The 26,024-nt window shown below is 43.7% G+C and overlaps 1 protein-coding gene across 4 annotated transcripts in view; it reads left to right on the top strand.

Annotated features, from left to right (window-relative positions):
- PBX1 (PBX homeobox 1) overlaps window positions 1-26,024 on the top strand; it is a 285,866-nt gene that overhangs the window by 114,848 nt on the left and 144,994 nt on the right. The gene's annotated exons all lie outside the window — the stretch shown is intronic.

Raw genomic sequence — 26,024 nt, 5'->3', positions numbered from 1 at the left:
ATAAGGGGAGACAGTAACCAGCACTAAGGAAACATGGAGGTGGGAATTAATTTGGCATGGGGAGGGGGTGACAGGGAGGAAACTGGCCTGCCTTTTGTATAATATTTGGGTTAAAGTAATGATAGAGGAAGGTAGTGCTATAGACAATGCTTGTGTCCCCCCAGAATTCTAATGTTGAAACCTAATCCCCAATGGGATGGTATTTGGAGGTGGCACTTTTGGAAGCTGACTAGATCATGAGGGCAGAGCCCTCATGAATGGGCTTAGTGCTCTCTAAAAGGAACTCCAGAGAACTGTCTCACCCCTTCTACCATGTGAGGATACAACAAAAGTATGGCCATCTGTGAACCAGGAAGTGGGCCCTCACCAGATATCTGCCAGCACCCTAATCTTGGACTTCCTAGCTTTCAGAACTGTAAGAAATAAATTTCTCTTGTTTATAGACTGGTGGCTACCAGTCTGTGATGTTTTTGTGCTGGCAGTCTGAATGGACTAAGACTGGTAAGATGAGTTGGGTCAGATTCTGGAGAGGGGGCAAAAACAATTTAAAGTAGATAGTTCACGTATGTATTTTGTCATTTAATTCTCCAACAACCCTATCGATTTAGTATTATTGGCACCATTTTATAGAAAGTATATGTGATGGTGTCCATGCCCATGTCTGTCTAAAGCCATGCTCTTCCCAATTCAACATGGTACCTTGCATTCCAGGCAGGACTGTAGGATTGACATGGTTGGTAGTGGGGAACCACTGCAAGTTCCTAACAAAGGAGGTGTAAGTGAAAGGGGGTTAATAATGAAGTTGTTTATTGCACATGGATACATCTATTTATATAGGACAAGGAAATCCTTTGGTGGAACATGTAGAACCATCAAAAAGGCAAACTCGAATCAGATTATGAACTCAGCTCCCAAGATCTGCATCCTTTCCCTGTATACGGGCAACATCCAGATCGTTTGTATCCACATTCTGTCTGCATCCCAACTGGCATAAAAGCATGATCCTTCTTGGGTCTGTGTCTCTACAATTTATGATGCTTTCAGATTACCAAATACAATTCATTTGGCAATGAAAGGAAATAGTTTTGTGCTATTGCCGTCCATGTGTGGGAAATTGCATTTTTGACAAGCAAAGCTGTTGGCCTTCTTCATGCAACAGTTGAGAACATGAGCTGGTGGCTGGGGCCTCAGGTGAAAAATCTCAGGAACCAGTCCTTCGGCTGCCACCACCCGTTGAGGGTGAAGCAGCCCCCATCCCTGTGGTTCTTTGAACTATGTTTGTAATCTGTTGGTTTTCATTAGCTAACACATACACTAATAATTATCTCTGTAAAAGAACGCTTTATTGAAGAAGATGCATTCCTGTGATAGATTTTGTTGTCAGAAAGTTTCTAACCAAAGACTGAAATATAAAGCTTGGGCATGTGTTCCAGGTTCTTCTTATCTCGTGTGTGTGTGTGTGTGTGTGTGTGTGTGTGTGTGTGTGTGTGAGAGAGAGAGAGAGAGAGAGAGAGAGAGAGAGACATTGATGGTGTAATCCTTCTCAACTCACAGATTTTCAGGTGAAAAAGGTGTCGAGCCATTTGGTTGTATGGCATTTGTTGGGAGTACGGCAGAGGGGCTCGAAGTAGAAAAGACAGGAGGGTGGGTTCTTGTTTAGTCCAATCCAGGGCATTAGTTCTCCTAGTCCCTGGGGACCCCTAAAGGGGAAACCTTTTTCTCAATAGCCTCTAAGCTCACCAGTGGGAGACCTTTTATCTGCTAGAGATCATTTCCTCTTCCTCAACCTTTGCCACTACCTACACAGTGCTAAAGAGACCAAAGTTAAGGGCACCATTGCCACAAGCCCCGCCTTTGGCACCCCCCATCCCTACCCCCAGTCTGCAGGATAGTTTTATGGACGACTGCTATCTTTACTGACATCATCTGTTAATTAGGGCATATTCCAAACTCCAGGAGGGACCTGTCTGGAGGTGGGAAGAGCTCTAAATTCATTTTAATTTAGATTTATCTGAGACTGCAAAGAAATCACGTCCATGGTGAGGAAACTGTCCTCACCTAGGCAGGGGGAGAAAAAAACTGAATCAAGGTCTACACGTATCTTGTGTTGAGACTGATGTTTTGAGAAATGGGCTTGCCAATAAATATAAAAAAATATCCATAGCTTTTCCTCCCACTCTTCATCTTCCTCCTAAAGGTTACGTGGGTTTCTATACTCTTAATTAAGCACATCAAATAACTTGTTTACTGGGCTGAGCTTTTTATTGGGTTGGTGAATGATCACCACGCAGGAGAAGATGGTGAGGAGATGGAGGACTGGGAAACCCTAGCCAAACTTGGTTTGTACTCTGAAAGGGCTAAAAAAAGTTTCATGAGACAATGAAAGAGACAGTCTGCTGTTGTGGATGCCAGAGAGGTAGATGGCCATGGTGGGGCTGTCAGGACTTAGGGACCTCAGGAGGAGACACGTACTTATGATATAGTTGAAGGGCTTTGTTGAAAATAGGTGATGGACACCGTGTGTAATTGTTTGGGCTTTTACTACAAGCAGACAGTCTTCTTTTGGTCTTTTTATTTATAAAGTCACCAGATGAGATCATCAGACTGTCAAGCACAATTAAAAAATCCCAAATTACTAGATCTGAGACCTAATGTTGCTTTTTAAGGAAAAGCCAAAAGAAGTTATGTTCATTTAATTATTGCCTAAGTCATTAAAAGACAAAATTTTTACTACTTTATGTTTTATAGTTATTTTAAAAATTTACCCAGAAAACAGGCCCCCAACCTGTGAAGAGCACTATAGGTTTCCATTAATCTTTATGCTCTCATTTGATATTTGTAACCACCCCCTGAAGTAGGTTCTCAGGAAAAACATGGACCTAGCCCCATCTTAAAGATGGCAAATCTGAGGGTCAGAGAAAGGAAGTAACGGGATGAAGTTCACAAATTATGTCTTCTCACTCTAAATGCCTGTTTTTTTGTTTTGTTTTGTTTTTTGCCATACGCGGGCCTCTCACCGTTGTGGCCCCTCCCGTCGCGGAGCACAGGCTCCGGACGCGCAGGCTCAGCGGCCACGGCTCACGGGCCCAGCCGCTCCGCGGCACGTGGGATCTTCCCGGACCGGGGCACGAACCCGCGTCCCCTGCATCGGCAGGCGGACTCTCAACCACTGCGCCACCAGGGAAGCCCTAAATGCCTGCTTTTTAAGCCCACTGATCTGATCTTAGTTGGACCAAGGAGGTGTCATTGGAAATACCAGTGACCACGTGAAATTAACTAATAGTTTCTTCCTTCCTGGTGGGAATGGGCCTGCAGAATGGAGCAGATGCATTAGTCCATCCCATGTGGAAATCTGGCCCCTGTACCATGGGTCGAGTGGACCTCGTTGGTTTAATGAAAGCAGAAGGAAAGTCTCTTTTCTAGGAAGATGGGTCCAATAGGTATTCCGTAAAGAACTAGAAATTAGTTACTAAAATATTATATTCTAGTAGATCATAAAGCAAACATTTATTATATTCATTTGCTTTTTTTTTTTTTTTTAAAGCAAAGCCCTTAAGCTTGTTTCAGGAGTATCTGAAAGAGAGGACATTACAATTTTAGAATTACAGATTCAGAAGGGATTCAGTATTAAACTCCTAACCAATGGACCTGCCAGTACAACTACAGGAATGGCTAATGTCATCTGGATATTTTCTAAATACTTCTAGAAATCGGTAGTAAGATCACAGAATTTTTCTATCTTAAAGGAGCCTTTGAGGTAATTGTTATTTAATAAAAAGCTGCTAGGCTATTATATACATGAAACAGGCTGTTTTTTTCTCTTGATGAACTGAATCTGCCTCAGTGAAACTTTTCTCCCATCTCTCTGGGGTCTCCTCTTTGACACAGTGTAAAGCAAATCCATTGCTCTTCTGCACAAAGACTGTTCAAATATTTGAAGACCATTATTTTTTTCTCCCTTCATCTTCTCTTCCCTAGGCTGAACACTCTCAATTCCTTGAGTTTCCGTGTGTTATATATACATTTTTTATTCTTAATTTATAATTGTACAGATATTTATAGAGCACCTACTATGTGTGAGCCTGGCATTTCTAAATTTAAACCTTTTCCTTGCAATAAATTGTGAGGGAGAAGAAAACTGATTGTATTCTTTTGCTTTATGCTCAGGTAATAGAAAATGAAGTGTGTGTGTGTGTGTGTGTGTGTGTTTGCATGTGTGTATGTTTGCTTACACACACGTATATGTATATATACATATATACACATATATATCATACATATCATAAACCACTGGAAATAAAAACTGGGAAGTAAACAAGTTGAAAAGCTAATTGGACATTTAAAATAAATCTTTTTACTTTTGATAGTTTAAGAGAGGAATTATGGGGTTAATTATAGCTGCCTTTCAGAGACAGAGCTGTTCAAAGATACATTGCAGCTAATTGGCAGTCCTAGATGCCTGTGAAGAGAGAAATGCAGTTTTAACAGCCTGTTGAGTTTTGTTCCAGACCAAGACATAGAAAGTAAATGAAAACCAAATTGCAAAAAGACATTAATTTAAACTCTGCTGTTGGCAAAGTTTTGATCTTTGGTCCTGGTGAACTCCAATTTACCTTTGTCTTTAGTAGTAAAAATATTTATCCACAAATAAATAAACTTGTTAAATAAATTAATAGTATAAAAAGACTTCAGAGGGAATGTTCTAAGCATTCACTCAAGCAAAATAGCACCTTCAAGTACTTTTTGCGTTATATAAGTACTCAATAAGATTATATTATTATGTCTTGTTAGAGCATCATTTACATACAACGGTAATATAATCACAAATCTTTCTTATAGATTTATTAAAATAGATGTGATCTGCCTGGGATATTATAGGCTCAATGGTAAGAGTTAGAAAGAAGTCATCCTACTTTTATATAATATACTCTCTTAGACAGCTATAGCTAATTTAGACAGGCCTTTATGATTGTTCTGAATTGGTGAGAAAGTAGCATATAAATTGGATTTTTGGAATCACTCACTTTTGTTGCCAGTGTTTGGAAATAAGAGTGGTTTTCGTATGGCTCTCCCTGGACCCACAGGAGGGACCTGTTCATCCATCTATCTGCCTATCTGTTTGTCCTTCCATTTATTTATCCATCCCTTCATTGAATAAATATTTATTGAGCATTTACTAGATGCCAGGCACTCTTCTGGTGTTGGAATACATCAGTTAAACAAAACAGAAAAAAAAAAACCACACCTTCTGACCTCAAAGAGCTTTTCTTTTAGGAATGATGACCATTAGTCACTTAATAGTTGCTGTTTTTGTCAACTATCAACTCTACCTATGAGCTGAATATTTTTAACTTAAAAAAACTAATCATGTGCCCCAAGATTAACCAAGTTCCAGGTTCTGCTCTTTATTTTTCTCTTACTATTAAATAGCACCTCATTCCTCAGGCTGCTGATGGAATTGGTGGCAGGGTCATTAGGCCGGTGTGCTCGGGGATATAAGTGCTGGGAGTCGCTGCCATGGCAGAGTCGCTCATGGATTGGAGTCTGTCACTAGGAAACAACTTGAACTGGAAGAAAGGGATTCCTCCCATACCCCTTTTGCTCACCTCACGCCTTCCTTCCTTGTAGATAGGATAATTGCAAGGACAGAGCAGCTCGAAGTGGTGGCAGGCGAGTTTTGTCCTTCTACTTATTTTCCCCACATGCCAGTTCTGCTAAGAACCCAGGCTGTGAGGTTTTCTTGATGTGGAGAGCTGTTTACTAAGCATGCCCTGAGGAAGAGGATGAAGGGAAAGTTGTGATTCTATGACCATCATCAAATTTTGGTTTAACACTCAAAAGTTGCCTGATAGGTATCAGTAAGCAGATAATAATAACTTACCTTCGCATGACCCTTTATCAGTCAATCACAGTAGCTTTTGTGTAGTGGTGTACAGCTTCCCAGATATCATATCAGGTGTCATCTTATTTGATCCCCATCAGGGTGCCCTGAGGCAGAAGGTAGAGCCCTACTTTACAGAAGAGGAAACCAGGATTCCAAGGAATTTGCCCTAGGTCATATAGCAAATGTCCAAAATCAGACTTTTAACCCTGGCCCTGTGGTTCCAAGACCATGCTCCTTTTAACAGGCCACATCGTTCACCGCTGTTATCCTGACTCACAATATATGAGATAAGCAGAGTTTATATGTTGTTTTCCCTATGTTACAAAGGAAAGTCCTGAGACTGAAAAGGTTTAGTGCTTCGCCTGGGGTTGAATAGGTGGTGATAGAATTGGGATTCAAATCCAGATCATCTGAATTGAATCTTTCTGCTGTATCACTTTGCTTTATGTGTCAGGAACCACCACTCCACCTCCTAACACACACACACACACACACACACACACACACACACACACACACGCAGAGTGTGGATCAATCGCAAGGTAAACTAGTTAAGGACTGCTGAACCTGGTTCGGAGACTTACTGTGATGGGGAAATGCAGTTGTGTTTTTGATTTGTGCTTGTGTTGTAGCTAGTGTGCCCCCTTTTCTTCCTTTTAGTATTGATGGGGGATCACCTTAAGATTTATGTTTATTCTTAAGATTTCTTTCCTTTTGTTTATGTACAAGAACATCTAACAGCTAGAGTTACATTTAAAGCAGCCGTGTGAATAACCTCGTGAATACCTCCAGCTCGAGCGAGCGTACTGTTTGCTTTTTGTAGATGTATCTATAGATCTGTCTACCTATCTCTGGCAGAGAGCGTTATCATCATGTTTTCCCTGTTTCTTGATGCTTTGTGAAAGTATTGCAGAAGTAAAAGACCTGTCTTTATTCTTTGATCTCTCTTATGCTTTATGAATTCTGAAAAATTGAGGAAGAACAAAGGAAATCTATGCTTTAGTGTTTGCCCTAAGTATTGAGAAACAGGTTTAAAAGATGCTTTAAAATTTTTAGAAGCCAGAATGGGCAGATGCTGGAAAGAAGGATCCCATGTGGTCAAGCAGACCGGATACTTCTTTGACCCAGCCCTTGGTGTGAAAAGACTGTATTTAGATGTTTCTCTAAGTGTCCTAGATTCATAGACCTGAGTGGCCTCACTGGATATCAAGATATATGTAGATGTTACTTCCTAAGTGTAATAAATGTGGACAGAGGATTATCACTGCACACGCCCAGAAATCACTTAACATCGGGGGGAGGTGCTTTTCCTATGAGCTTTCCAAGACAGAGTCCTTCTAAGGCCACCTTGAATTGGCAAAAAAGGGATGTGATGCTCTGCACTTAGTAATGGCACTTCTCTGTTCTTAGACAGATGTACTTATAGAATATATCCTAAAAAAAAAGAATATATCCTTCTTTTGCCTGTATTCATATCTGTAGTATAGAAAGTAAATCAATTTTATATAGTATTTTATGGTTAAGAACCACTTAGTCTTGTGTGTTGAACTTCAGCAAGAACTAAAAGAAAACTCACTTGCAGATATATTATCTCACTTCATCACTACCACAACCCTAGGAATTAGACATAAATTCCTAAAACCAATGACCAGTTGGGAAACTGAGTCTTAGAGAGGTTAAGTGACTTCCTCAAGGACACAGGATGTTACATGCTATGACCAAGACTTGAACCTAGTCTTCCAAATCCAGCATTCTAGCTCTGTTAAGAAATGTCTAGTAATCCAAAAGCATTAGCAGAATCTCCCAGTCTTATTGAGACTTTTCTGCAGCCCACTTTTTGATGGTTTCCTGCTGTCACAGCTATCCTGGGAGATGGAAATGGCTTTTCCTAGATCTCTCCGCATTATTATTGTTGTTGTTATTTTTAGTTCTATTTTCATGAAAAATGTGCTTTTAGCCCAGGAAAATAGCATAGCAGCAGCTTATCAGAGTGTTCCAGAATGAGGAGGGTCTTATCTCACCTGCAGATTAGGGACACCTTCATGGTTGCTGGGGTGGAAGGAATGTATAATCAGCTTGCCCTCAGTAGAAATCTAAAGCCAGCGGTCACTCATCCTCTCCTAGGTCCCATGCTCCACTCTTTCCTCCCTCCTAGCTCTTCAAGCCCTGACATAATGCATGAAATAATTCTGTTTTCTCTGCAAAAGGAAGGGGGTTCTGAGACCAGGGGAGAATTAATATTTATTGAACACCTACTCTGTACAAGGAACAATGTTAGGACTCTGATAAACATTTTCTCAGTGATTGCAACAGTTCCATGATGTCGGCATCATCTCCATTTTTCAGATGGGGAAACTGGGACTAGAGTAACATTTCCAAAGTGGCACATGAAGCGAGAGATGAAGCCTGTACAGGAACGCAGATTTGTATGATCCTGAAGCCTGTGTGCATTCTGTCGACATGGGATGCCCTCCCTTCTGCTGGAGAAGACCACAGACCATGGCTTTCTTGCAGCCTTCTGGCTGGAGACCATTAGGTGCTCGTCGCCTATGGAGAGTGTCACAGAGTGCAGCGCCACCCAGTGGGAAGAGCCTGGCTGGACTTAGGAGTTAGTCAGGCCTGGGTTTGAATCCTGCATTAGTCATTTAGTATTGATCGCTTCGACATGTTGCTTACCTGCTCTTGACCTCCATTAATTCACCTATAAAAAGGAAAGCTACCTACAGGGCCGGGAACCTGTGCAGATTAGAGGAGAGGATATATGCAAAGCCATGACTTGATAGGTGTCTGCTAATAGATGCTCTTTATTATTATGGTGATTACCATTCTACTTTTTTTTAGATGAAGTGTTAGGTCACCTGGAACCTACAAGGGTGCGCTATTCAACACATAGGCTATTTGATCTATGGCAGAACTAGTTGCCAATTTCCCAATCTCTTCACTCTGCCAGAGATCCAGATCTTACCAGGCTTCTCTGTTTTGCCAAACCTGTCTGGTCTGGCTCTTGGGAAGCTTTGCTGGCCCATCTGATGTCAATCAGGCAGGGTGAGAAGTTGGGCCAGCTGCTACCATCAGGAACAACTGGACCCCAAGAACTCTCCTTGGCTGCCCCAGAATGATTGGAAGAAAGTGTGCATTAAGAAATTACAAGGCAGAAAGGAATTGGGGGCTGGGAAGTAGGCAACTAACCCGGCCATTTTTACCTCCAGGGCCAGGGAAGCAGGGAGGGGGGCTTTGATGATGCCTCCTTGGGTTCACAGAGGTGAGTCAGTGAGAGAGACAAGGTTTCTACTTGCTTTCCCTGGTTCCCTGGGTGCAGGCCAGGAACATCCTCAGTGTTGGTTAAGTTTGTTTGACAAATGAGGCACGCGTTGATCATTGATAACTGTTGGATGCAGAAGTGGTATTCAGACTGTTTAACAACAGCCAGGGTGGCATGGGCACCAGCCAGGCAGAGTGAACAAGAGCCATAGTGACAAAGCAGGGTCCTCAAGACAGGACTACCTTCTGTGTGCTGGATATTAACGCTTCAGCTGCTGAGTCCTTGGAAAGTACAGGGGAGACACTGGGGCAAAAAGAGGGTGGCACTTGGAGGTAGAGAGGTTGGTTGAGGAACAGCTGTTTATCAACTGGTAGAGAAGTATTTTAGGATTTGAACCAATGGTCCACATGTACTGTTACTGTCATGCACCAGCCCAGCTCGTGTGCCTACAGGGATATTCAGTGTGCATCTGAATGAAGCCAGAAACACGTGCAAGGTTTTAAGAGCATTTTGTGTGTCTTATTGGCAATATGAGATTGAACATTCGTCTAGTAACCATAACCAGCACTGGCTTCTGGTACTCAGTTCTGGGTTCTTTTTAGGAATCTGTACACGGAGAAAGTGTGGACTTGGCACTCATTTAAGGAAGAGGTAACTTTGATAAGAACCAGGTGGGTTTTTCCTTTTCCTTATTGGTTTCATGTTTTTTGGATCTCACTAACTCTCCCCAGCTGTGTCCTGCTGTAGGCACCTGTTTGAGACCCTGTGTGTCGGGTTACCCCCAACAGAAGCCCTGGGCGCTTCCTCTTTGTGACCCCCATGGTGCTTTCTGGGGACTAGTCTTTGTGGCAGAGCCCCTTGTCAGGGGGATGCCTGCCTCTCCCAGCTCTTCCTGGCTCATTCCAGGGCCCAAGCATCTCGTGCCATCTTTTCATCTTCCTTTTCTCAGCCTTAGTCATGGTTGTATTTTTGAAACGCATGTGCAACTGCATTTAGATAGTTTATCATTAACTGGAAATAACCCTTCAGATAGACTTATGGGTAGATATCCACATTATTAAAAAGGATTCCTGGGCTTCCCTGGTGGCGCAGTGGTTGAGAGTCTGCCTGCCGATGCAGGGGACACGGGTTCGTGCCCCCGGTCCGGGAGGATCCCACATGCCACGGAGCGGCTGGGCCCGTGAGCCATGGCCGCTGAGCCTGCGCGTCCGGAGCCTGTGCTCCGCAACGGGAGAGGCCACAACAGTGAGAGGCCCGCGTAGCGCAAAAAAAAAAAAAAAAAAGGATTCCTTAGATTGGTGAAGTATTTGCTTGCTAGCTCCTATAAATAGATTCTCTGGTGTATTTGAGAGCATGTATAGATCAATAACAGCTTGAAAGAGAGGTTTGGTGCATTGCTAAAGAACTTTTAGCTAAAGTTGCGGGGGCAATCAGAAATGGAGCTACAAATGAATAATAATCAGTGATTATTTATTTGTCTAGTCCTCTAGCTTTGCAAAGCTCATCCGTGCATTTTCTCATGTGATATATGTGGTCTCCATCTCTGATCCTTTGCAGGTAGAAAGGCTGACACATACATTTCTAATGGCAGTGGGGTGGCTGGAAGCTGCCATCATGAGTCCCTCTGGTTGCACTAGTGGCCACCACCTCTTCTGCATCTATTTTAAGGTCTTCATCAATGACACATGACCCTATCTCCATTCTCCCATTCGTCTCCCAATATTTACCTTCCTAGATTACAAGGCTTTGCTCTTTTCCATAAAATGGTTGGCATCCTCAGATTTAGGCCAAGAAAAAATAGAGTTCAATTTCCATTCCAAACTTGTAAGCACACAGCTTTTCATAAAGATTGTAGTGGTGCAGGCTGGGTCTTCCCTGAAGGAGTGGCCCTTCGTGTCTCCATCTAACTGAGGAATGGTGGGTAACAGTCCCCTCTGAGAAGAGCCAGCCAGTTAGAGGGTGGAGCCTTGCCTTCCGCTGGCACCCAGGGCCGCTTGGAGAGCCGGCGACCTTCCTCCGGGGCTCCTGATATCGAGCTGGGGAATGAGTAATAGGGACTCGCCAAAGTGTTTAAACACCAGAATTGAAATTAATGTCCCCTCATTGCTGGCTACGCTGACAATACATTACAGCAAACACCTTCCCAAAGTGAAATGAATGTTTGTTTATCCTCATGAAATATACATCAAAACATGTTGGTGGAAGAAGCCCTAATGAGGGAAGAGGCCAGGTTTCCTGTTAATTCCAGGCGAATAGTTAACCGAGGTGCAGGTTTCCTTTTTCTTTCTTTTCTTTTCTTTCCTTTCTTTCTTTCTTTTCTTTTCTTTTTTTTTAAAGAATAACCTGTCCACAGCTGTGTATCTAGGACATTAATATGAGTTTAATGAAAACTCCAGTTGATCTGTCCAAAGATATTGATGAGCATTGCCCAGCCGTATTAATCATCTCCTTGAGGGAGGAAATGAAGGGAATGGGCGAACAGGTTTCTGTCAGATGCCAATCCAGATGAAGAGATGTGAAAAACAAATTTTTTTTTAACCTTCCACAGATACATCCATTTCCCGGGACGTGGGTTGGCCCAGGAGAGAATGAGAAGGACTCATGACAGCACAGGAAATTCTGGGGCACATTTAACGTTAAATCATTAAGCTTCTGCCAATAAATCCATTACTGTTAATTATATCGAAATGGCCAACGATCCGCTGATAATATTCCTTCATTGATTTTCATTCGCCATGGGTCGAGGTTCTGGCTTTCATTTCTTTGGTGTTTTCATCTTTCATTTCTTTCTCCCTCTCCTCATCTCTCCCCCCCCCACCCCCCGACCCCGTGCTTCCCACACCCATCCCTCCCCCTTCCCCCCTGAGCTTTTACAGAAATGCAGTTCCCCTCTCACTGGTGATACAGTTCTCTCCCTAAGTGCCAAATGTTTCTTGATAGGAACAAGCTACATTTCTTTATGGCTTATGGCAAACTGCCTTGATTACTTCTACTGCTGTACCCATTATGTGAATTAAATATGTATTCAGTTGCATGCTGCTTGCAATGTTATTGCATCCCCCTTGAGCTTTTACAGAAATGCAGTTCCCCTCTCACTGGTGATACAGTTCTCTCCCTAAGTGCCAAATGTTTCTTGATAGGAACAAGCTACATTTCTTTATGGCTTATGGCAAACTGCCTTGATTACTTCTACTGCTGTACCCATTATGTGAATTAAATATGTATTCAGTTGCATGCTGCTTGCAATGTTATTGCAGGGTGACATATGGTACTGACTCAATTAGAATGAAACTAGCATTAGATAACCCTTCTGATTACATGCATCCTGACCGGCTCCTCCTCGGCCTCCCCTCTGTGCTGTCTCTCTCCAGTGTCTGCAGGCAGCAGGTTTGCATTATACGTTATCATCTCCACCACATTGGATGCTGGCCAGGGGGTTGGAAAGGGAGGGGCCTGTGGTCTCTGGGAAGGAAGGCATCTTGGACAGACAGACAGACAGACAGAATAAAAGGGCTAGTGGGGAAAGAATATTAAGGACTCTATGCTTGCATTTGGAATTAACCTTTAATGTTATATTTTTTTGGAAGTGGTTGTCAGGCCTGCTGTGAGAAGAGGCCAGAAAGGTCTCCCTAGGGTTGGAAGATCAGAAAAGGAAAGAAAAAGAATGACTGAAATGACTGCTGTGTGTGTGATTAGTTGGTCCTTACCTTGAAATTTTTCATTTAAAAATAACACCTTTTTTTCCCCCAGATCAGAGCTCATACTTATTCTAATACCAGTGATACATTTTGTTTTTATAGCACACCTGAATCATATGTTAACCCATTTGATTCCCATCAGCACCATAGAGGGAGAACAGGAATTGCCGTCCCCATTTTACAGATGAAGCAGTGGAGACACAGAGAGGCTACGTTACATTATAGTTGAAGGTCACAAAGCCACATGGTGGCAAAATGAGGAGGAATCCTTAAGAATGCAGAGGGTTCTGAAGAGCAGCTTAAGGATGTGCTATAAAGTGACTGAGAGTTTTTAGATCTGTTTTTTTTTTTTGCGGTACGCGGGCCTCTCACTGTTGTGGCCTCTCCCGTTGCGGAGCGCAGGCTCCAGACGCACAGGCTCAACGGCCATGGCTCACGGGCCCAGCCGCTCCGCGGCATGCGGGATCCTCCCGGACCGGGGCACGAACCCGTGTCCCCTGCATCGGCAGGAGGACTCCCAACCACTGCGCCACCAGGGAAGCCCGAGAGTTTTTATATCTTAAAAAGGAAGTATTTTGACAGTCTGGGCAGGGGCAGTAGTTGCTGGAATATCTTGTGTTGTGAATTGATGCAACACAGTTCACACCAGAGAACAGCTGGCGTATAACTTTTCCTTGTGAGGATTAATTTTCTCTCCTTGATCATTTTCACCATGTTGTAAGCAGTTCTAAGCTCCCTTCCTTTTGCTTTTCCTGCTCTATCACTTTGCCAAGGAAGAACCTGGAGACCGTCCTCTCAGTCTCATCTAGCCACACCTGAGGCTACAGTATCCTCCCGGTCCAGAGCCTACCCCAGGACTCGCAGGCCATCTTGGATTTTCTCAGGGGCTGGTAGAAAGGCTGCTGAACCCAAAATTGCTTGCCTGACTATGGCGGAATCATCTAATGGGACTTCTTGCCCATGCCAGCTCAAGTACACAGGTCTGTTTGAGCATTTACTATATGTATTTGTGTGCGCCAGACCATATGCTATTGGAAATACTAAAAATTTATATGGTATATGGTCACATAAATTTATATGGTATACTGGCCATAGGCAGCTTATACCCAGGCAGAAAAATAGCGTGAGGGTGAGGGTAAGTGTAAGTGAGGATGATGTGAACTCAAAAGTACCATAGATGCACTTATTAACCTTCGCTAGAATTCCTAGAATTATGCTGATGCTTAGCCCCAGTACCTTGAGTAGAGCAGGCATTCACCAAATGTTGGTTGAATGGATGAGTGAATGAATGAAAGAGAGGGATCAGTCTGATTCTGGTAATAATGAGGCAGGTTTTCTTGGAGGAGATGGGGCCCCTTATAGATAACACAACCATCCATCCCATCCTACCCCTCCCAGCCCACTTTCCTACTGCAATAATGATCACTAATTTATAGAACACTTTACACTGAAAACAACCTTTCAAAAGACACTGAAAAGATATACAAGAAAGGAATAAAAATGGTTACCTGTAGGGGCTAGCGGTGAGGTGGGAATGGGGGAATGGAGACAAGTCTGGGACCAAGACTCAGCAGCATATGGGAATCATAATATGTACTTCGTGGATGTGTTTTTATATTGTAAATGTATTACCTGTTTAAAAATTAGATTAAAATCAAAAGACCTTTCAGGGAGCATTAACTTACCTAATTTTCACAGCAACCATGTGTTATAGGGGAGCATTTTTTTTTTTTTTGCAGTACGCGGGCCTCTCACTGTTGTGGCCTCTCCCGTTGCGGAGCACAGGCTCCGGACGCGCAGGCTTAGCGGCCATGGCTCACGGGCCCAGCCGCTCCGCGGCATGTGGGATCTTCCCGGACCGGGGCACGAACCCGTGTCCCCTGCATCGGCAGGCGGACCCTCAACCACTGCGCCACCAGGGAAGCCCCTAGGGGAGCATTTTAATTATGTTCTAATTTCACATAAGGAAACCAAGGCACAGAGAGGTTAGGTAACTTACCCAAAGTCATGGAGTTAGTAAGTTGTAGCGTGAAGACTAAACCCAGATTGGGTTCTTTTCACCATAGCATATGGCGTCTGTGAGCCTTGGCCCAACTGTGCTCATCCCCAGAAGGGTGCCTGTGTGATTGGGGTCCTTCCTGGGACCTGTTTGTCAAAGTAACTGTGTGTGTACTGAGGTCTCTGCAGAAGGGGAGAAGATGTGGGATTAGGGGCCCTCCCCACTGCCACTGAAACACGGCAGATTTATATTCCCAGTAAGATCTGACTTGAAGCTACAAGAAGAGTTGTCTCTGAACCAGCCCTGCAATTCAGACTCTCTCTGGGGGAAGGAAGGCAGCATGGTAGCTTTAACCTGGTCCTTAGGGTGGGCCTGCTATTCTCTGGGTGCCTCCAGAGGAATCAGGGAGGTATTACAATTACTGTAATACCTAAGAGGACCTGAGGACAAATCTGGCATGGAGAAATGCCAAAAATTGTTGGTCTTGTAAAATTTAGTAGAGCAGGGCATACGTTTTTGAGGGTGAAGTGTGACATTTGTATGGCATCCTTCAGGTAGGTGTCGCCTTTACTCCGTAGATGTTTACACTACCTTCGTTGCTTAGAAGAGCTCCCATGTTGACACCCCTGCCCACCACGTCCACTCTTTCTCCTTGACCTCTAGCTAGGGCTGCCTCACTTAGTAGAACAGAGGGAGAGCTGTGCCTTCACCTGTTCTCATGTGTTCTCACTTAGTATATCTGTCATTCCATTGCAGCTTTCACATACTTTTGCTCTCCAGGCCCAGCTAGTTCAGAACAAGGCCTGTTCCTGAGTATCACGTAGCCAGTGAAGAACTGATCTGACCATAGACTCCAGGAGGGAGATCTGCTGCCCTGAACACCACAATACCTTTCTTTTAGCAACCAGTCGCTAATCAGAGGTTAACTTATTTCCCTGTTTGCGCTTCAGAAGAGTTAGGTCAGTGTTCTCTGAGGCCGGCCCTTTTCATGTGCCATGTTCTGTTTCGATTTTGTCTAAAACTGTCTAGTGTATCTTCTGCACCTCCTGACTCAGGTCCTACCTCCGTGAAGCCTTCTGGTAGGGCTAAGCCAGACTTTACGCACCTCCCCCCTCCACCTCCCATTGATTCTAAGATTTCTAACTTCTAGAAAGTTTCTGTGCTTCTGCTGAGGTGAGATACCTGCCTCTCCAGGACATGGGAGCTCCCAGTTAACAAATCCAATCTACACTCTTTTCAGTTGTAGACTCATGCTGTATTTACTACTACTGATCTTTCTACAGTGAAACTCTCACCTCTGCTGATTTCCATTTTATCCTGATTTGCTTCATAGCTTCTTGGTGGGGCCTTCTCAGTTAACCTCAGCGGTGCATCTCTTTCGACTCACCACTGCAATATTCCCCACCGTTGCCCATGACTCCATTTATCACCTCAATACTTGTGGCTCACAAATGTATCTACTTGTAATCTCCCTGAGGACAGGGGACTTCTCTTTCTTGCCAACCTCTGCATCCCCATTGAACAGCACAATGCCTGAACCAAAGCAAATATCCAGTAAATATTTATTGAACAAGTGGTAAATTAAAACCTGTGTTTTCCACCCAGACTGATTCTGTGAGTTTCAGATCTGCGTGTATAACTGCCAAGCAGGCATCTCTGCATCTGCATTCAACAGAATCCTCAAACTCTGCACATCCAGGGCAGACCTCCTCAGCCCCCTGGTCCACATCAAATCTTCTTCCTCTATTCCTTCTCTCTTTCATCTGCCCAATCCAGAAACCTCCTATCTGTGTTAGACTCTTTTTTCTAAGCCTGCCCTGCCGCCCATCTAATCATTAGCCAATGTGTGTTGATTCTGGCAGTAAACATTTATTGAATGCTTTATGCCAGAGTTGGTGCCAGGTGAGGGAATACAAAGGTAAACAAACATACCCTAACTATATCCCATATCATGTGTCCTCTCCATCTGCCACTGTCCTAGGTCAGGCCCTCACTGTCTTTCACCCAGACAGCTGACCTCCTAGCTGGTATCTCTGCCCCGAATATCTTCTCACTGCCCATCCTCTCTAAGGCCCACCATGACCCTCTTAACATGCAAACCTGCTTGCCGTACCCCTATTGAGAATTCTTCACTGGCAGTCCCAATGTCGAAAGCTGTAGTCCTGAATCTCAAAACTATTGTGCCATGATCGGTTGTGAAGTATGTCACAAGTAATTTTGATATTAATAACAGTCTAAGACCTGAGGTTTGCAAATTATTTAAAATTCTAAACTAATTCAAATTATCACCATAAAAATGTCACTTTCACTCACTTGAAGTCCCATATGCTTTCCTGAGTGGAAGAGAAGACGTAGCTTTATAGCCTGCTGGGAATTGTGCATTTCTGTGGCATACCCTCTGGAGTATGCTTTAAATCTGATCATCATTGAGTGTGCAGGTATGATGGACGCAAGGCTGAAGTCTTCAGGATGAAACCTGAAGACTTTAGTGTAACCTATGTTAACCTTATGATCTAGCCCTTGTCAATTTCTCCAGGGCTCTTTCCTACCATTTTCTTCTATTTCATCACAGGCTGCAAATACCTAAAACCTGCTACTTTTTTTTCCCTCATACTTCTGAAATCGTCTCCTCTATTAGGAATTCCCATACCTACCATCCCCATGGTGAAACTAATTGTGCTAATTGTGCAAATCCTAGCCTGAGTACTCTGATCCAGTGTTAGATATTTCTTCTTTGTGTTCATTTTGCCTTGTATATTCCTTCAAGGTAATATACAGCTTATATTACTTAGTCTTTGTAATTTTATTTTTTGCACATAATTTTAATTTTAACATGTTTATTTTCCCATTGGACTGTAAGTACTTTGAGTTTATTGTCTTTTTATATTCTTCTTCCAATGTTTTAGGACAGGCTTGGGCATATAGTAGGAGCCCCATAATCATTCACTGTATGAAAGAGGGAGTCATATAGATACCATCTTACCCACTGATCCCAACATTCTGCAGAGTCAGGCACCTTTAGTACCATATCCTGTCTTGATGGCCCTAGACAGGGAAGGTAAGGAGCAAGTCCTAGCTCATCCATGTGTGGTTATATGGCCCTAGACATGTTCTATAAAACTTCTATACACCTGATTCTATATGCATGGTCTGTTTGTGGGACTGTCCTCTGAAATGGTCATCTAGACCAAATTGGAGGAAATATTGAGAAGAGGATGCAGTGGGTAAAATGAGGCCCATGTGGTTGTTATTGATCCTGTAGCACTGAGTGTCCAGCAGAAGGGTTTAGTTAAGTGGTAAGAAATGGCGGCCCAGTGGTTCCTTGAGCACAGATGACATATACTGAAACCAGAGTTAAGGACCTCCTGTCTGGTGAAAATGGGCAGGGCGTACTAGACTGGAGAGAGATCGGAGACAGGAACTTCCGCCGGGAGACAAAAGGACACGGGGTCTGAGTAAACGAATGGTATTTTTGGGAATGAAAAGGATCAGGCTATTTTGAAAGAAAGATTAGCAGAGCTTGGTGACCACCTAGAGAAGGAGGCTGAAGGATAGGTACGACTCAAGGATGACTGAATCATTTAATTCATTTATTAACTTTTGAGGTGACAGATGACTCAGTACAATGAAAAACTGTTTAACAATTATAACTGTCCCCAAATAGCCAGAAGGTGTGGTCACAGATGCCCACTTAAGCCTGTAACTGTCAGAAATGAGGCTTTGCCAGGGTTGTCACAGAAGCCTCTGTTGCGTTGTGTGCAGGTTTGAACTAGGCTCTGAGATGTCGTCCGTCTTTACTTCTATGTGTCTGTGTTTATAGGTTTTCCAATCTGGTTACCTGAGAGGATGGGCTTGGCATTAATAAAAGCAAGGAAATTAGGAAAGGAAGGGAATTTGGATGCTGGCTAGAGTTTCGTTCATTACAAATTGGGGCAAATTATTTAGTTTCATAGAATATTGTGACTGCTTCTGTATAATTGTTCATTTTTTTTTATGGGCTACATCTCTGACATTCATTTGACTTTGTCTCCCTAGAGACAAAGCGTGATCTCCTAGAATCATACTTTATTTGCAGGTGATTCCAAGACTTAGCTCTCAAGTTTCTGGGGCCTCCTTTCTGTGAGGAGCCAGAGTTTGCAGTCGATCAGAATAAAATAGAGTGGGAAAGAAAGAACTTGGACTTTGGAGTCAGACTGACCCGAATTTGTGTCCTGGATCCTCCATCTACTATGTGACACCGGGCAGGGCACCTAATTTGTCTTGTGTTTGTTTCCTCAATACTGAAAGTGAAGATCATAAAGTCACCTACTTCATAGGGTTTGGGGAAGGATAATCATAATAAAAATAGCTAATACTAACTTAGAGGTTAACAGGCACTGTGTTATTACCATTCATTATTTCTTTTAATGCTCCCTGCAAAGCTGTGAGGCCTATACTATCATTGTCCCCATTATATGGACCAGTAAACTGAGCTTAGAGGGGTTAAATAACTTGCCCTAAATGACCCATGTAGGAATTGGCAGAATAAGGATTTGAACCTCGGTTGAATGACTCTAACAGCTGAACCCTTAATGACCAAAAGAAAGCTCTGTAGCCTCCCCCAAATCACTCTTTCTGTGAAAATCTGGAAGCTCTCCTAAGACCCCCATTCAGATTAATTACCCCTCTACCTTGTTCCTATAACAAATACCTATAGCTTTTATTAGCATGTATTTTATTATTTTTCAACCCTTTATTCAACCTTTAATTTTAGTCATTTGTTCCTAAGTTCCTCTCTCTTCACTAAATTACAAACGTTTGAACACAGGAACTGTGCCTACCTATGTATTATCCCTCCAGTGCCTTCTTTATACATAGGCATTCTCCATGTTAATTTGTTGGAAAGAAATTATATGAAAGGCTCACTCCTTCCCTAGGGGGAACACCTTTGGTGCCATGAGGTCACCTATGCCTTTCTGTCACCAAAATAGAAAGATTAAAGTGTCAAGGGGTACTATGAGTGGCACTAATGAAGTATGATCACTTAACATAATGAAATAGGGCTTCCCTGGTGGCGCAGTGGTTAAGAACCCACCTGTCAATGCAGGGGACACGGGTTTGAGCCCTGGTCCGGGAAGATCCCACATGGCGCGGAGCAACTAAGCCCGTGCGCCACAACTGCTGAGCCTGTGCTCTAGAGCCCGCGAGCTACCACTACTGAGCCCGTGTGCCACAACTACTGCAGCCCGCACGCCTAGAGCCCATGCTCTGCAACGAGAGAAGCCACCGCAGTGAGAAGCCCGCGCACTGAATGAAGAGTAGCCCCCGCTCACGATAACTAGAGAAAGCCCGCGCGCAGCAACGAGGACCCAATGCAGCCATAAATAAATAAATGAAATAAATTTAAAAAATAAAATAAAATAATGATATAAAGTCAGTCTGAGTAGAGTCCTTACATCACCCGCCCTGGCCTGCAACACAGAAACATCATAAAAGCAGAAGTACTCTTTCCTCAGTAAGTTGTTTGTGATGTTTAGAATTGAACCAGACAAGAAATGAAGTATTGGGAACCAGTTCCTCCTTGCCTCCGGGTATCAGAAATACTCCATCCCACTTGGTCTTAACTTTTTTCTCTCATCGGCCCCTTCAGTTGGAATGCAGGCGTAGTTCTAAGGCTGAGATGTGCCGGAGTCTGACGTCCCCTTGCGGGGGAGTGGGTCTGGGCAGTCGAGGTGGATGTGAGTGAATCCCCATGGTACCCATTATCGAGAGGGTTAGGCCCCGAACCTGTCCTTTTCTCCATTCTACCACACCTGAGATGGAAAAAAGAAATTCCACGACCCCTTATGTAGGAGCAGAGGGAGAAAGCGAGATGCCCACCTCTGAATACCTTTAGGTTTAAAAGTGCGGGATTAACTGATACACACTACGATTATATAGAATAGGTAAGCAATAAGGTCCTACTGTATAGCACAGGGAAGTATATATAATATCCTGTAATAACCTATAATGGAAAAGAATCTGAAAAAGAATATATGTATGTATGTATACATACATATATATAAGCTAAATCACTTTGCTGTACCCCTGAAAGTAACACAACATTGTGAATTAATTATAACTCAACATAAAACAGAAACAAAACAACAACAACAAAGTGCCTTTTAACTGCTCTTGGGTGCAAAGCTGAGTAACAGTAATGGTCCTGTTGGTAAAAATAATGATGCACAGGGTATTTCATACTTATCAAGGCAGTTTCATACACAGTACCTCTTATTCCCGTTCTTTGAGAAACAGCCCTGTGCAGATGAATAGAAGGAATCACAGAATTGTGTTTGGCTGTGTTCAGTGAAAGGCAGTTAGTTGTTTTTCTCGTTTTGTCTTCCGTCCCCTCGTTCTTTCCTGATCCTGAATGAATCTCGCTGTAGTTATCGATACATCTCACCATTCAGCACCCACTGTTGCCAGCCTCCCCCACGTGAAGCGAGGGGGCGTTGGCACAGAAGGTCTCTATGTGACCCAGTAAAGGCTCCGAGCACATCAGTTTGTGTAATTGACTCGACAGGGTGCCCAAAGGCCACCCCCCGCCAAACCCCTTGACTCTTATTTCAAACATGATTCTAACTGGATGGTTGTCTGGTTTCCCCACCCCTGCTAGAATATATGCATGGTCATCACTAATATTTACTGGGCACTTAACTACTGGCAGACACTGTCTTTAACACTCATGGCAATTAACTCAGGGAATCCTCACAACCACCCCAGGAGCTAGGAAACACGATTGTCTCCATTTTACAGGTGAGGACCCAGCAGGGAGGGGATCAGAAACAAGGTCCCACAACCCATCAATCAAGGTCAGCTTTGGCTTCCAGAATCTGGTACCACAGCCGTGTGAACTATAACACTGTACTACCTACGAAGAAGAGGAAACTCCGCGAGGCTCAGTATAAATCTAAAAAGCCCAGTAGACGGAGTTTACGTAAAACAGGCTTGCAGACTCCCACCTAGCAGTGGACCTGGGTGATAATTGGCATTCGTAATGATGAATGATTTGGGTTCTGAAGAGGAAGCCAAGTTATGTTCAAGATCATCCACCTATCTATCTATCTGGATATCTTTTAAAGAAGCTAGAGGAAAGATAACATGTTTTTAAGTGATTTATATCTAAAGAGATGAAATCAACCCAGTTTTGGTAAACCCCTAGGAATAGGGAGACAGGGCAGCTTTCTAGAGTGGTTTCTTTCTCAGGAGTTAATGTTTTCTTACCTTTCTACCTGCTCCTGGCTTCCAGAGTCTCTGTTCCCTGGGTGTCTCCCCAGAACAAAGGTTATAGACCCATGGACAGCCTGCATCTCCTCCATGGACTCTTGTTCCAGAAAAGAAGACAAGAATTTATGAATCACCCTACACTGTGAATGGGGTGCCCTGTACCCACTCGACGTTGTTGCTTTGCTTCTGTGGTGGCAGGTGGAGGGAATGCAGTGCAGTAAATACCAGTGCTTCCATAAACCACCATGAACGTGGAAGGGGGGTGGTCAGGGGATTTGAGAGCAGAGAGGGGAAATCACTTCTTTGCCTGGAAGGGAAATGCCGTGCCTACCCCTTCAGGTCTGTCTACTGGATGAGAAGGAAATTCTCTTCCTTGCTTCTACCTTCCCCCATCCCCTTTCTTTTTTTTTGTTCCCTTTTTAGAATAATATAAAATAAAAAAAAAGCCCAGCAGAAAGGGAGCTGTGATGCTGTCGTCCCTGGCGTTGATGTTATTTATTTTCCTCAGTTGCTGCTCTGGAAGCCCGGAGTTGACAGAGCGGTTTTGTAGAATAGAAACATTATAGACTGTTACTGTCAGAGTGTTAAATGTGATGGATAGAGAAATAGAGGCGAAGGAGGGGACTTAATACTGAGAGCCAGGGTGCTCATGGGAAAATAAACCATCCGCATATAAGAAATGAATGAGGTAATGTGGCAGGAGGTAATGGGCTTTCGCCACATGCCGGAACAGAGATGCTTATTACAGGGTATGCTTAACCCTTGGCATGCTGATTTCCCTTTGTGGGTGCCAGGGCTCTCCGCCGTGTCCCTCTGTGCGAGCACGTGTGTGGCTTTTCTTCAGGCAGGGAAGCAGGCGTGCGCAGAGGAGTGGAGACAAATGTGTGCTTAATAACACAGTATTAGCAGCAGCCTGTACATCAGAAAGCCTTGGCAGCTCCCGAGGGGCTCGAGATCCCCGGGGCTGCAGGAAGCAGAACATGCCCTGATTGCTAGGTTAGGGAGAAGCAGGGAGGCATGCTGGGGGAGCTGGGGGCTCTGTTGATTTCTCCACTGGGGACTGCTGAGGGGTGCTTTGGTTCCCTGGGAGAGAAGTTCATGATTCATGTTACTCGGCTTCCTTAGTGGCCCCAGAAGATTCCCTGCCACTTCATGTAGCCAATGCCTAGCTATTTTCCCACTGCCTGGGATGTGGTGGCTTTGCTGTGAGATGGGAGGGAGAGGAGCGACAGCGGTCCTCTTTATTACCTCCTTGTCAAGTAGTACAGAGCCTATGCTGGAGGCGTAATAAAGGTGAGCATGCCAGGGGGAGACCCGGCCTCAGATGGGATGATGGAAGGAGTCCAGCCAGCCTAGGTAACATGAAGGGAAGTGAACTGAAAGGTGACCAGGTTCCATGAGCAAGGTGCTTTCCCTTTGTATTGGGTTCCCGTGACCTTTACGACCCATCTTTGTGTCCTGGTGGTGGCCAGCCCTGTGTCTTGCACATGGCAAGCATTTAGTAAACTGTGAGGACTTGGTTAATAGGGGCCCTCATCTAGCTCTGGTGATTACATGCTGTGTGGCCTTGAGCAAGTCATTTACCCTCTCTGGGTGTTAGTTTTCTCATCTATGGTGTGGGGATAATAACACCTCATAGATTTATTATCAAGATTAAACATACTCATACTAATGAAAGTGTGGGCAGGCTATAAAACATTACGCAAGCACCAAAGTATTACCATTATTTCTGCAGTTAGTGACAAAACAATACCTGTGTATCAAGGATCCAGTAAAGAACTTCACCCAAGAAATTAATGTTTTCAAGCTAGCAGCTTCACATGCTTTTACCCAAACAGTGCTGTTCTTGTCTGATGTTAAAGTGTGTCTCTTTGCTTTCAGTGGTGGTCACATCAGCAAGGACAGCACCCTGGCTGGATGTTTATATTGTAGGCACCGGATCAGTGGGAGCCTCGGAAACTCTTGTAGGGGACCGTAGTCACCTAAGAGTTGTGGTATGCCTGTTCTGTCACATTCCTGTTCAGGGTTTTCACAGAATCACTGAATTTTGGAGTTAGAAGGACCCTTAGTCCGTGTCCATCATTGTCCTTCGTTTAGTTTGGAAAGTGCTTCTTGCTGAAGCACAGACCTCACCTCTAGCAGCTTTTGGATCTTTCTCTGGAGCTCTTCTATAGAAGACGTTCCTCAGCCCAACCTCATCCTCTGAGATCTAGCTGCTGCCTCTGAGGTCATGTCACTAGGAACCCTGTCCTTAAGACGGTCCACATTCTGGGGATTTTTGGATTGTCATTTAAGCTTTCAGAGATCCTCAGTATTTCCACAGGAGCCGAAGGACCTAGGTTGGCTGGCCCGGTCAACCGTGGTCTGGACTCTGCTCCAAGTCTTACGTTAGCATGTGGTGCCCACTGGTGAGGTGAGGGGACAGTCTTTCTCCCTGCATCCTTTTCCCTATTTCTCTCTCTCACTCATGGGTCCAGACCTTCCAGGCAAGTTGGTTGCCTTGCTGTACCCCCTCTCCTCCTGGGTTGCTTTTTTGTCTTCTATGTATATCGAGTCTCTATCCATCCTTCAAACTTTGCTGCTTCTTATTTTTTTCCCAGTAATTACAACTTGCATTGAATCTTCTCTTCTCTTGATTTTTCAGATTTGTACTACTGTATGTAACAGCTGGCTCTGTACAGTTATTTGGTATTTCTCTGATTGTTTCACATGAGACTATCTTGCTAAGGGTATTAAAATTTTCTCCAAAAAAGGATATATCCTGTATATACTTTTTCTTATAATTGGCATCTCACCACCCTCTTCTTCAATGATTTGTCATCTACTTCGTTACAATGCTTTTATAACATAGAGCTTTCTTTTGCTTTTTCTGGTTTTTCTCACTAGACTAGCTGTTCCTTATAGAAAGAAGGTATCTTTGGTTGTCCCAAGGCATCTAGTATAGAGCCTCTCTTGTTATTTCCTCAACTTATTGACAGTTTCTAACAGAAAAGTTCTCTTCCTGCACTTGTCTAGTTTACACACTCAGACATCCTTATATTCAGCCTTGAATGGGATGGGAATGAAATCCATGTATAAAGAAAAATGGTACTAACCTGTGACAGGATCTTGTCTCTCACTAAATAATATTGTTGGTACATCCGAGTAAGAGAAGCTCTGAGGATTAGATGCGATGATGCATCTACAGAGTGTAGAGTGATGCGTCACACATAGCAGGCATCAGAACTTGTTAGTTACAGTAGTAGTAGTAGCATCTGCAGTAACATTGATAGTTGAGAAGTAGTAGAACGTAGCAGTAATACCTAATGCCCACTGATCTGCCTTTTTTTGCTCTATTTATGTTTTGGTCCAGTTCCACATATAATCAGATAATGGAGAGAATCTATAAGCTTGGGAACAGTAACACCAGACGCTCTACATGAGAGTCTTCCCTGGGCTAGTGGGTTCCTTGCACTCCTTACTTATTCTAAAGGCTGAGCCCCTACCATGGTATCTTCCTGAGCACCTCTGCGGTCCCAGGATATTGTCTTGAAATATGTCCCGACACAAGCCAGCTCCTTTTGGGTTCAGGAAGGAAGGTGTATTTTAGGACCTGTGAGGTACAGATCCCTGGATTTGTTTAAAATTTATAAAGAGGACAATAATAAAGGAAGAGGAGGAGAGATCCAACTTCTGGCCTTTTCAGGAGACTCTTGCCTCTCTGCATTTTTAAAATTCCACTAGGATGCCCAGAATAGTAAGATTTGCAGACTACAGAGTTCAGGGGAAAGGCAGAATGATGCAGAGCTTCCAGGACAATTCTTTTCCCTTGTTGATTAGTTATTTTTCTAAATCCCTTTCTTTTCTGTGTCAAAACACAGTGCCAGTCTTTGAACTTCACCAACTATGATCTCAGAAATGTGTGTGCTGAGGCCCTTCATCTTTGAAAAAAGG

This window comes from Physeter macrocephalus, chromosome 4 (assembly GCF_002837175.3).
Source record: "Physeter macrocephalus isolate SW-GA chromosome 4, ASM283717v5, whole genome shotgun sequence".
Lineage (NCBI taxonomy): Eukaryota > Metazoa > Chordata > Mammalia > Artiodactyla > Physeteridae > Physeter > Physeter macrocephalus.
This window is presented reverse-complemented; position numbering and strand designations above follow the sequence as displayed.